General features: G+C 36.4%; 1 protein-coding gene across 2 annotated transcripts in view; it reads right to left on the reverse strand.

Annotated features, from left to right (window-relative positions):
- Window positions 1–13720, reverse strand: part of LOC148071275 (metabotropic glutamate receptor 4-like) — a 232898-nt gene that overhangs the window by 58149 nt on the left and 161029 nt on the right. The gene's annotated exons all lie outside the window — the stretch shown is intronic.

The raw sequence follows: 13720 nt of genomic DNA on the forward strand, positions 1-13720 counted from the left end.
AATACACTGGTGTGAAATGTAACCAAAATAAATGGTTTGGGTGGAAAACATATGCAAAAAGGACTGAAACAATAAAAGATACAAAGATCCAGGAAGAATATAAGATTCCTTTCCTTGCTACATTTCAGCACTTGCATATGGAGAGACGACAAAGACTGAATAAATGATGTTTTGGTGCGATACCAAAAAGATGAGCGATAAAACTTTTTTTATCATATAAATCATGCATTTCTTAAATTTGCATTTTGTAAACTTTGATTTTTGACTTTGGTATTATCATTTTAATAAATTGTTGATCAGTTTTTATTGCCATTATTTAATAGTTTTATGTGATTAATAGTTTAAAAAATTGATTGTGATTAAGTTCCTCAGGTGAAGAAAATGGGGAAAAAACTGTATTGAAAGCCATGTTTTTATTTAAATTTTATTTTTTCGCCTTTTTTCTGATTAATCGCAGGGTCCAAACGTACGCTGGCCCATATACTTGGCAAATGTGTTGTTATCCATCCCTTACGAAAAAATGTGACTTTCCGTAGTAACTAGTTAGCTACGAGTAACTTAGTTACCTTTACAAGAAGTAACTAGTACCTGTAACTAAGTTGCTATTTCAAAGTAACTGCCCGACACTTGACCCTCGGCGAGCGAAACTTTTTTCCGAACACATTTTCTCTCCAACCCAGAGAGAGAAAAAAATCGAAACAACTAACAAGAGTTGCTGACTTTCTTTTGAGAATATACTGGTGTGATGAGATTAGTCATGGGTCAGAGAGTTGAGGTAGAACTCCTGCTTCGCCCGGAACACCTCGTAATAATAGCGACAAGACTGAATAAATGATGTATTGGTGCGATATGCATATCAAAAAGATGAGCCGTAATGTCTTACTTAACATATAAATAATGAATTTCTTAAATGTGTGAAATCCACAGCAGACCGGAAGTGAACAGTAAAAATAAAGCCCAGGTCAAAACAAAATTTGCTCTTTGTAAACATGAAAAGTTTTGCACTTTAAGATTTAAAGGTTTATTCCTTGCAGGATGTTATAAGAAGTATAAAGTTCTTATAATACCTAATAATACAGTCTTGCTAGATTGACACTAAAAAGCAACTGAGTTGAGTTGCAGAAATAACCTTCACAGTTTATGCTTCTTTTGCAAACCAATGTTTTTTCATTGTGTATTTTGTTCCGTGTAAACGGATGCTGTGTTTAACTGTGTGCTCACAAATCAAAGAAGTACACTTGATGTGTGTCCCCTGCAGCTTTATTGAACCAAAAAAAAACAGGTGCCTTTATTGTATTTCCCTCCAAAATCGACTATTCTCCATCCTGGGCCTAATGTTGCTAATAGAATCCACACTCCGGCCCAGACTCCTGCCGGGCGTGTGTGTGTTCGTACGTGACGACCCACTTGTCACGTCGACTCAAACATGTTCCATTATCCGTGACTCCTTTTCCCAAATTGATGCTTTTGGAAGAAATAATGCCCGAAACCACTTTGTCACTTTGTGATATTTGCGGTGCGAGCAGAAACGTCGGCGTAATGCTAACGGATAAATTGTGACTTGTGACCACCACCACGTCTAGATGTGTTTGTCTTTTCACTGTGATGTGCAAGGAACGGTAAAGCCGATCTTCATGCAAGTGCTCGAGAGAAGCTGTGAAAATCTTAAAGATGTCAACAAGTCATGCTTTTTTTTTTTTTTCAATATCAGGACCATGAAAACATTTGATGCATCAGTGTGAATTAGATGACGGCATGGCAACCGTTAAAGCTGTAGTCCTTTATTCTGAAACACACAGGGAAAGTGTATTGAGTAATTGTTATAATGAAATGAGAGTTTTAGAAGTATTTCTGGTCTTTGAAAGCGTCACTAAATAAGGTAAGGTAAGGTAAGGTAAAACTTTATTGATCCCTCAGGAGGTCTCCTTTGGGAAATTGCTTTTTTCCAATAGCCAGCAATTTTTCATAAACAATAAAAAATAATAAATAAAATAATAAGAAGAACATAAAGAGAAAGAACAAGATGACACAATCTAAGTCTAAAGATAAAGACAAAGAACATAGGTCAAAGAAAAACAACAAAGACAAAGGATACAAAGACTAACATAGAACAGAACATCCAGATACTCTCACTCCACTCCTGCCCCCGAACTCAGAAATGTACAATTTAATAGCCCGAGGAATGAATGAGTCCCTGAGTCTATTTGTTTTGCACCTGGGTAGGAGCATTGGTGCACTCATTCTGCTTCTCTGCTCACTGATGACAGTGTTCAGAGGATGACTGTCATCATCCATGATGGACAGTAGTTTGTTCAATGATCTCCTCTCAGCAACTGTCACCAGTGAGTCCAGCTTCATTCCAACCACAGAGCCAGCCTTTCTGATCAACCTGTCGAACCTGTTGACACTCCTCTTGGACACATTTCCAATATAGTCAAATATAGTCCATAAATCACATTTGAATGTTAGAAAAGATCTCTCAGTGTGAAGCCCTACTGCCAAGCAGCTCATTTATACTCATATTAATCTTCTACCTTTTTAACCATTTGAAACAGGATGGGTATAAATGAGCTCAATGTGACAGCAGGTCGCTGCAACTTGCTCTACATCGAGTGTCTAATAGTTCGACAGGACTGTATGATATTCAAGACAAGCCTCAATATCAGCTCGACAATAACACCTCGACATATTCTTCTGTTTTTGAGATAATTTCGCCGACAGATACATAGTTATAAATATGTGTTATTACTTCTTTAAAATAAATCAACGATGGTCACGTGGAAGAAACACACTTTCTATGCACCTTTTTTTTTTTCAAAACATCAATGATGCATTCAATGACAATGGGATTACTTTGGTGCTCTCAATAACGCATGGTATTTTAAAACTAAACACAATTGATTCTTTTTTTCATGTCCGTTTATTTCACTCGTGTTATTTAAATTTCATATTCTCTAATAGCAACATTACAAAATCCTGTGTTGTGTTCACAACACTGTCAATAATAGTTTTCTGATTCTGAAACACTGTTACTGAACTTTGTATAACTTTGATAAAAAAAACCAACACAAAGAAAACACACTAAAACGCCCCTTTTGAGGAGTTTATATTGTAAGTAATAAGTAAGTAAGTAATATTTATTTATATAGCGCTTTTCGAGACCAGGGTCACAAAGCGCTTAGACAATCAAAACAATACTCAAAAAAAAAAAAAAAATAAATAAAGAAAAAAAAAAGTACATACTTTAAAGATCAAGATAATACTGAGAACAACACAGGAGTTCGAGAAATTCCAGGAAAAGCCTGAACAAATAGAAACGTCTTAAGGTGTTTCTTAAAGGAGTCAGTAGATTCCATCAAGCGCAAAGAGAGAGGAAGATCGTTCCAAAGCTTAGGAGCAACAGCCTGAAAAGATTTCTCTCCTCTGGTCCTGAGCCGTGTGCGTGGAACCATAAGTAGATTCTGATCCACAGACCTCAGAGCCCGAGCTGGGGTGTAAGGCTGGATCAGATCAGTGATGTAAGGAGGAGCCTGACCATGAATAGCTCTGAAAGTAAGAACCAGAATTTTAAAGTTGATCCTGAAAGAAACTGGAAGCCAGTGAAGAGTTTTAAGGATCGGAGAAATGTGAGTTCTCCTACTTGAGCGGGTCAGAATTCTCGCTGCAGAGTTCTGAATCAACTGCAGACGAGACAGCTCCTTCTTGTTAAGACATGAAAACAAACTGTTACAATAGTCCAGACGAGAAGAAACAAACGCATGGATTACAAGCTCCAGATCATGTTCCGACAACATTTTCCTAAGTTTAGAGATTTTTCTCAGTTGAAGGAAACAGTTTCTGGTCAGTTTTCTGCAGTATTGAACAAGAGACATGTCTTTATCAAATACAACACCCAGGTTTCTCAGGCTCAGTTTGACAGACTGACCTAAGTCACCCAAGTACTGACTCAACCCTGGAATCTTATCATCAGGAGCAATCACCAGAGTTTCAGTTTTGTCCACATTTAGCTGTAAAGTGTTTTCACTCAGCCATTGTTTGATTTCTAGCAAACAATTGACTAAGCTGTTCAGCCTTTGGGGCTCAGTTGGGTCAAAAGAGCAGTAGAGCTGGATGTCATCAGCAAAAATGTGATAAGAAACATCTGGAAATCTCTGAATGATTTTACCGAGGGGAATCAAGTACAGCAAAAACAATAAAGGACCCAGAACAGAACCTTGAGGGACTCCACACAACAGATCTGCCGATTCAGACCTCATTTGATTGGCAGATACACTAAAACTGCGCCCAGAAAGGTAAGATGAGAACCATTCTAACACAGACCCAGACAGTCCCACTTCATCCCTTAGTCTTCTCCGCAGGATCTAGTGATCAACTGTGTCAATGGCTGAGGACAGATCCAAGAGCACCAGAACAGTGAATTTACCCGAGTCAGCCGACATCATGATGTCACTGGACACTTTCAATAAAGCTGTGTCCGTAGAGTGATGTTTACGGAAGCCAGACTGAAACTTCTCATGGATGTCGCTCTGATCCAGGAACAAAGACAGCTGCTCAGACACCACCTTCTCCAAGATCTTGGACAAGAAAGGGAGCTTAGAAATAGGCCTGAAATTACTGAGGTCAGTTGGGTCTAAGCCTGGTTTTTTGAGCAGAGGCTCCACAATGGCATGTTTAAATGCATTGGGAAAAACCCCTGTGGAAAGGGAGAGGTTCACCATATTGGTAACCCAGGGGCCAATTACATCAAATACTTTGATAAAAAGCCTACAAGGAAGGACGTCATCTGAGCAAGAGGATGGTTTCATCTTGTTCAGTAGTGCTGAAATATCACCCAAAGATACAGCAGTGAAGGAGGACCAAGAGGAGGAGATGGGCTCAGAGACAGTAGGGGTTCCAAACAAAGGGGGAGAGATTGTGTGTTTCATTTGTTCACTGTTGTCTATTTTATTTTTGTACAAGTAATTTATTTGATTTTTCACTTCGGTATATATCGTTGTAACACTGTCACACTGTTGTTACATTTTTATTGTCGTTATTTAATAGGTGTCTGTGATTAATAGTTAAAAAAGAAAAAGTGACTTTTGTGTGTGTTTAAGTTCCCACGGGGATAGTATTGGGACTCCTAATTTTTATTTGTTTTATTTGTTTTTGTTTCTTTAATTTATTTTTCTCACCTTTTTTCCTATTAACTGCAGTGTCCAAACTTCCCCTTTCTCATATAATGGCAAATTTGCCTTTATCCCTTGCTTACAAAAAGTGACTTTCCCTAGTAGCTAGTTAGCTACAACTAACTTCAAGTAACTGAAGTACTTTTAAAAGAAGTAACTACCCAAATAGCAGAATGACATTGAATCAACGTTGATATATTGTCGGGCTGATGGTTACTTTTAACATTGATATCTGATATTGAAATGTTCTTTGAAAGTGCTCGCTATGAGCAACATTGAAACAATGTTACATTTTCAATCATTTCTAACATTAAATCAATGTTGTTTCAACTATTTTATTATCAACATTGAAACAACATTGGATTCATAACAAATTCTAACAACAACACTTCATGTCATACACAAACGTAACAGCTGTTTAACTGCATGGTATAATGACAAAATGAAAAGTTCATTATTCGTTTAGTTATTTATTAAGTATTTAGACAAATAATTCTAAATAACAATATTAACACATTGTAAAATGTTATGTTTTTCACATTTATGGAACATAAAATCATTTCTTGAACAACTTATGTAACCTAAACAATTTGCCCTCTTAGTTTTTTTCCTTCCTTGGACTTGTAACTCCGCCTCTACTCTCAGGTGCATAGTGGAGCCACTTCTGTGTCCCTGGACTGCAACGCTGTCAGTTTCCGGTCAAATTAGCGAGCAGCCGCTGAAAAAAAAAGGAAAAATTACAAATGGCTGTTCCATTAGGCAGTTCCATTCTAAAATGATGTACCTCTTTATTTTTATTATTTTTAGCTGAATTATTGTTAATACTTAATTATTTTGAAGTTGATGGGAAAATGATACTTGCCTTGCATGATCCGGCTCTTGCAAGAACATACTACTGCAGAACATTCCCTGTTGTGATTCAGGAGCTGAACCTTAAAAACACAGAATGAAATTACACGTAAAGTCTTGGAATACATAATTACATTTTTTTTTTCAGACTTAAATCATTTATTCAAAAATAACAAACTATAATGAACCTTTATAACAACTACTCTAGACAACACATATCCAAATGTTTATCTAGGTGCCCAAGTTCTTCTACCTACCATCACTATTCTGTTGGCCTGACTCGGCCAAGCAGCTTCCACTTGAGCCTAAAATGCAAGAACGAAATGTTTTAGCTTAGACAACACTAGGAAGTGAAGTGGTTCACTAACCATTATAACGATGGCCAAAGTGCCGAGCAGTTTCTGAGCAGTTTCCGGAGGCTAAAAAAAGACATAAAAACTGTAAATGCTTTTAAATTATAGTAATTGTATATGTGTACTTGAATCAGGAGTTGGAACGGAAGCATCTTGAACTCTAAGTACACTCCAAGTACTGCAATAACAGGTAGGTAGAAATAGATGCGTTAATACTTGAAAGTAAGAACAGCGGTAAAGGTCACTACTGACAGTGTACCTGGAAAATGAATAACTTGTGGCAAATCGTCTCTTTCCAGTACTGGATTCTGACTCCCCATCCGACTCCAAGTACACAGGATTTGGCGTTGTGAATAAAAATGTAATGTTATTATTACATTTTTAAGTATGTATTTATTTATCAAATGGTGTCGCTTTTGGTCCTCGATATTATTCAAGTCAAATAATCAACCTTACTTTTTGGTGAGCTTCGTCTTTCTGTTTCGGATTACGATGGTCAACTGTGATCATTCAGAGGAACTTTTATAGTCAAACCGTGCCACAACTCATCCCCGTTCAGTGGAACAAAAGAATAAAGGTAAGATGCTATAATAATGAGCTGTTTTAGCTAACATGCTATTGAGTAGTGATGCTATCAAGCTAAACCTAAGAAAATATGAATTTGAGGTACAGTAATATGCAAGTTATGAGTAGAACAACAATGACCAGATACTACTTGAGGATAATAAAAATATTATATATAAATATAACAATAAATAATATGTTAAAAGGACTTACCAGTTTCTCTGCCTCTTGGATAAAATGTCCGATCGCAACTGGCCACAGATGTCCAAATTCCTGCCACAAATGCCCCTTCCCCAACACCCACCATTTATGTCTAATGTTGAATCAATGTTGATTCAACAACAGATGTTGAAATGTTGACAGTAACTCACCATTGAATTATTAAAGTTTGCTATCTGGGTAGTACCTGTAACTAAGTTGCTATTTCAAAGTTACCGACCGACACTTGACCCTCGGCGAGCAAAGCTTTTCCTTAAAAACACATTTTCCCTCAAACAGAGAGAGAGAAAAAAGTTGAGACCACGGACAAGAGTCGCTGACTTTCTTCTGAGAATACACCGGGTGATGAGCTTAGTCATGGGCCAGGGAGTTGAGGTAGAACTCCTGCCTCGCCTGGAACACCTCGTAATAATGCAAGCTCCTGCTCACTCAGCAAGTTTCTCCGGCGAGTCTGGCCCGGAGGAGACTGCTGAGAATTCTAAATTTAGGGATTCGCTGTCAGATTATAAAACAGGATTTTTTTTTATGAATCATTTTTGTCTGCATTGTGTGAGATTAAACTGATAATTTGATTAATATAAAAATCTTGTTTTTGTGCAGAACTGCCTTTGAACAGTTGAAGTGTTGAGAATGTGCAACAGCTGTCAGCGTGGATTCGTCTCTAACAGTCATTCAAGCGGCATCTGTTTAATTTTCAATTTGAGTGTCAGTTCTTGAGTGGCTGACACCTGAAACAAAGGTGTCATATAGGATTGAGTCACACATAACTAAAGTTTTAAGCATTTTCTTCCCTGTGGAATTTAAGAGGAGGAAGCCCTGGGCTGATCCGGGATATGGCGGCTGAAGTGGGAACTGTGAGACACTGAATATTCATGCAGATACAATTTATTATTCATATTTAATATGCAGAACTTTGGACTGTGGAGTCCAAACCAGAGGTTCTGATACAAACTTGTCATTAAAATAAACAATGTTTCTTCAAGCAGGAATCCACGTGAGACTTTATGAAATTTTCTTCCCTTTTTTTGAACTTGTAGCTTAGTTATCATGTTCTTTAGTCAATTGGAGTCTTTTAAATGTGTTCTTGTGAATTTTTCAGCAGTGACTTTAGCTATGGTCGTTTTAGTTGTCAACTGTCTATCAAGTCTCACCTTTCAATCCTGAAACTACAGTGAATTACCACAACATAAAATAGTTTAACCCTTGTGAATAACGGAAAAAAAACAACAACATGCAAAAAGAATGTATTGTTACCACTGAAGACAAGTTGTTGACAAATACTTGGTACAGTTTCTCTCCATGTGTGTGATGAAACCCTCATTAAATACAGTTTATATTTCAGCTACGTCGAAGTTACAAACCTCTAGAAGCAGCGATGCCTTAAAATAACGTTGCAGAGTCGTGTTGTGAATAGATCATTCAAAGTTCATGCAAGAGTTTAAGAACAGAAAACTGGGTTTTGACACTTTGATGGAGTTACTTTCCCGCGCTCAAAACACAAAGACGATTCGTCGACTTTTTGGTTTGTTTCGTTGCACAAGGTTGTTTTTTCTTCTTCTGCTTAAAAATCCACATCACTTTTCAAGTTTAACTTTTGTTTCTGACTTTTTTTTTTTATCCACTGTGACTTTGCTCACAATCGTTCTGCTGAAAGCATTTTCTGTCTTTTTTCCGTGTCCAAACCAAGTTTGTTTTCAATTAAAGCGGAGCAAATACAGTAGTATTCGATCTGAAAACACAATTTGTTGTTTCTCTGCATGATCGCCTTTCCTAATTGTCGACATTTCTCCAGTTATTTCCCCACCACACATGCTGCCTGTAGTCAGTCGAGGAAATAATCAACATTCTCTTTTTAAGCTTCCATTCCAACTTCCTTTTTCTTGATGAAAACAATCTTGCTTTTTTTAAGGAGCCTGTTGAAATCCTTTTAATATTGGACTTCTAAATGAAGCACAAGGTCAGAATTTATTGAAGCAAACTCCTTTCATCATATCCAGTGGAGTGAAGCAGAGGATTTACACTGCAAGATGTTTCATATCACAAAACATGCTTTATGAGGACAACGTAGCAAGAAGACTAGACATGAGGACTTTAACACTATGTTATAAGATTAAAATGGACTTTATTCTAGATGAAAATCCATGTAATAATGCAATGTTTCATTGAATTAGTAGATCAGAGACACTGTATCACGATATCTCGTCAGTTTTTAAAATACCCTTATATGTACACACACAGAAAACTATACTTTAATTGGACATAACTCAAAACAACACATTGCATCTACACACACACACACAGACACCACTATCGGATTGGGCTTTTTGAAGGTCAATTTAAACATGATGGTCAGTAAGGTTTTTATATATTCATGATATAACCTTAACAAACTAGACGAGCCAACAAATGCATTCATTTCCTGACCAGGATTAGAGCTTGTGCTGTTTGCATGAAAGCAAAAAATCCAACACATCAATCGCCTACACACCAAAACCTACTTAGTGCAGGAAATAAATAAATACATATATATTCATTTATATAACAAAAAAGTTGTGAGATTCAAACTGATCAGTGACATACAGTGTTAAAATCAAGTGTCATCCTGAAACGCAAATTTAACCAAGATCTGGTGGAAAACTAAAAGATATCCTCTTACAAAAAGGAAATAATTCATATATTTTACATTTTTTACAATCAGCTGGACTCGGTTTATGTCATATTTGGGTTGGGGCCTGTCAGATCTGGAAACTCCGCTGACATTTAAATTTACACCGACGACCAGTCAATGCAAGCTTCCTCCATATGATAGAACAAATCTCATTCACAATTATGAGCCAATCATGTTGCACTTCCTGATTAGTTTAAAAGTTGATTTGAGTGTGACTTATCTTGCACTCATATTGTATGATCAGTTTTTGTCTGTTTGTACAAAACTCTCCTTTCATCCAAATATTTACATTAGAAAATGTGATTAAGTCACTAAAAAAACTTTTCTGGAGATAACAAGACCACACCCACTTTCCTGTGATTGGTCAAGTATTGAGGTTTGGCACCGTGTCATCAATTCAGGAAGTCTCCACATCCAAGGAACTCATTGTATAAACAAAGCCGACGTGATTAAGGCTGGCTGGATGAGGAGTAAAGACCATTATTAAGTCATAATGGACTCCGCTCTCGTAACCTCTCATTTGCGGAGATTTAAGACGGGGGAGATATTATAAAGTAATAAGTTCAAAACATGGTCATAATGAGGGACTTACTGCATCTTGAAGAGGAAGACTTCAACATTTCAGTCATGTGAGTGAGTCAGGAGAGTTGGGTTTTCACCTTAGTCACACTCTAAAGAAAAAATAAATCTACTCTTGTTGTATTTTGGGTCAGTATAAATAACTTAACCTCTTGCATTTTACACCGTTTACCATGTCTTGCTTTTGATTTCTTGATCTGTATTTATCTCAATGATCTCATTTAAAAAATAGCCATTTGTTGATTTGTTTCTCTCACATGTATGTTGTATGTGAGACAAGTTCGCCACATATGTAGACTTTGTTTAGAAAGTAGTACAAGTAAAAACTACTGACGCTGACTTCACCCGTGCAACAGTGAGATAAATCTGAATCAGAGACACAAGAAAATGTATGACTCATTGCTATATATTTTAGCTGCTTGACTCAGCCTCTTTTTGTGTGAGTGTGAGAAACTAAAAAATATTTTTGTTTCAGGACTACAGTGTCGTGCAGCAGTGACGATAACAAACTTGTCTCTTATCAATGAGTCATTCAAAAAAAAAACATAAAACATTGCCTCTGGAGTCTGGAACATTACATGAGCTTTTCTCGTGAATGTAAAAATGTGTCATATGGTATTAAAAAGGATCCAGAAAGTCTTGTTAAGGACATGATGATTATTTAATAGCACTTGTCACACTGACAAGATTCTTCTTTGTTAACAAAGAATGATGATCAATTCCAAAAAATGGATAAACTCAATTTTATTGTAACTATAATATAATCTTTTTTTTTTAATTTAATCATTAAAAAAACGATTGAAATTGATAGATGTGAGATCATAATTATTATATTTTCTTTTTATAGTACTTTTAAATACTGTTTTCTCTTTATTAAGTTCTGATGTTTAGTATTTTTTCATTTAGATTTAAATGACATTTGCAGGGGGCAAGCATTTTATGTGATTTACACCATTTCTTCTTTATCTTTTTTCAACCTTTGCTTTTTCTTTCATATCTTTTCAAAATGTCTTTAACAAATTAAGTGAAATTAAGTTATTTTCTTAATAAGTAAATCAATTTCTTAACTCTTTGCTATTCTTGGTAACGAAAATAGTCAAATCTGAGTTTAAATCTACGATTCTGTAATTATAATGTCTGTTCTTTAGAGATAAAGCCTATATTTTCTGATTTTAAATGACATTTTTTTTATTTTGGTGAAAATCTGTACATTTATTAAATGTATCTGGCATAATATTTACTGCTTGTCATTAATGTATTTTGTATGCAGTGAAAATGTGAAAAAGATTTAATAGGATGAATCTATTCTCATGCTCTGATTTAACCTAAGACAAGCTTTGTCTTCAATAAATATCCAAATAAAGGTTGTCACACAACAGTAAAAGATGCTGACAAATGATTGCAGTCTGAGTAAAACTTTACAAAGTGCAACGCCCACAATTTATATTCAGTTTTGTGGTTCTGTTTCAGATCATTTGATTTGATTTGGAACAGTCCTGGCAGCTTGACAGTAAGTGACAGAGTTTTGGCAGGAGACACATTTCTCAAACAATCATATCAAGAGATGCAGTTTTGTGCACCAACAGTGTTTTGCTCGATTACTTCAGACATTATTCAAAGTGAAGATCTTTCTTTTTTTTTAGGAATTTAATGATGATCTAATCCCCGGACCGACTCAGTCACGATTTATGCAAAACGAAACATTCATTGAGATTGACTTGTTTGTCAGTTTGATGCAGTTACTGGTTTGAAAAGTGACGTTGAATGACTCCAAGATAGCAGATGTTTTTGTATAATTAACACGTTTTAAACGTCTATGTACCTAACAGTCAAATTTGACTAAATTAATCTTGACTTTCTGAACAGAATTATGGCTGTTGAAGAAGGATGGGCCCCAGAATACGAGTTCATCTTGACCCAGAGCGAACAAAAAGGATACCTCAAACAGATTTGTTTTCAGGCCTTCTGTCACCGAAGACAACACAAGGGTTAAGAAACGAAGGTCAGAAAAATGGAGAGAAAAAAATCTTTAAGTCTTTAAGATGTGTTCAAACTTTTGGCCGGGACTGTATTATGAGTCTCTGGGAGGTTTTCCTTTACTCGAAATTACATGATTTCCCAGAAAATGGAATGCTATCTCCATCTACGTCATAGAACCAGATGTCAGCCCTTTGTTTTCTCAAGGAAGTCCTGGGACACTCGTCTTCCCGGAGCCATTAAAGAACATTCTTTCCAGAAAAATATTCTTCACCAGCGGGTTCTTTTCACCGACTCTGCAGATATTTCTAGTTACAAGTCAATTACTTATTTCGTCGGTTCTTTCACTCACATCTATGTACCATTTCGTGGGACGTTAAATTCTCAACTATCCCCGACATGGGCTGATTCTTGTCCTGACGCACGTATCATTGAACTCCTTTATTCACAAAACTCAACCCAGACTTGGTTGGCCATTTCCACGATGTTATAAAGTGAAGATAGATAAATCCTTCTGCCATTTTCTGACTTTATCCAAAAGTTATTTTCAAGGAACTTCTGGTACATGCGTTAGAAGCCTTGTTATTTCCACTCTTTCTGTCGTCCAAATCACAGTGGCACAGTGCAACGAGAATGAAAATCTTCTTCTCTACTTTTGCTGAAGAACATGTTCTTTTTTGATTGCCACTGCTAGCACATGGGAAGTATGGAGCTCATTTACATTTTCGACTAATAAGGAATCAGATAATTGAGTGACACTATTTATAGCCAATCCTCTTAAATAATATTCCGCTTTTGAATGATACGCTTCAAAAAGGACAAATGGCCGCCCTTACCCAGACCAGAACCAACCCAACACAAGATCAGTTTAAAGTGGTCAAATAAACATTTATTTACATTTAATTTGTAGTCACCTGTTTGTAAGTAAGTAAATAATATTTGTATAGGGCTTTTCTAGACCAGGTTCACAAAGCGCTTAAACAATCAATACAATACTCCAAAAATAGATGCTTAAAAGATCTAGATAACACTGAGACAAACACAGGAGTCTCAGAGAATCAAGGAAAAGCCTGCACGAATAAAAAGTGTCTTAAGATGTTTTTTAAAGGAGTCAGTAGAACACAGAGGGAGAGGAAGATCGTTCCAAAGCTTAGGAGCAACAGCCTGGAAGGATTTCTCTCCTCTGGTCCTGAACCGTGTGCGAGGAACCATCAGTAGATTCTGATCCACAGACCTCAGAGTCCGAGCTGGGGTATAAGGCTGGATCAGATCACTGATGTAAGGAGGAGCTTGACCATGAATAGCTCTGAAAGTAAGAACCAGAATTTTAAAATTGATCCTGA

Source organism: Callionymus lyra, chromosome 10 (assembly GCF_982586985.1).
Source record: "Callionymus lyra chromosome 10, fCalLyr1.hap1.1, whole genome shotgun sequence".
Taxonomy (NCBI): Eukaryota; Metazoa; Chordata; class Actinopteri; order Syngnathiformes; family Callionymidae; genus Callionymus; species Callionymus lyra.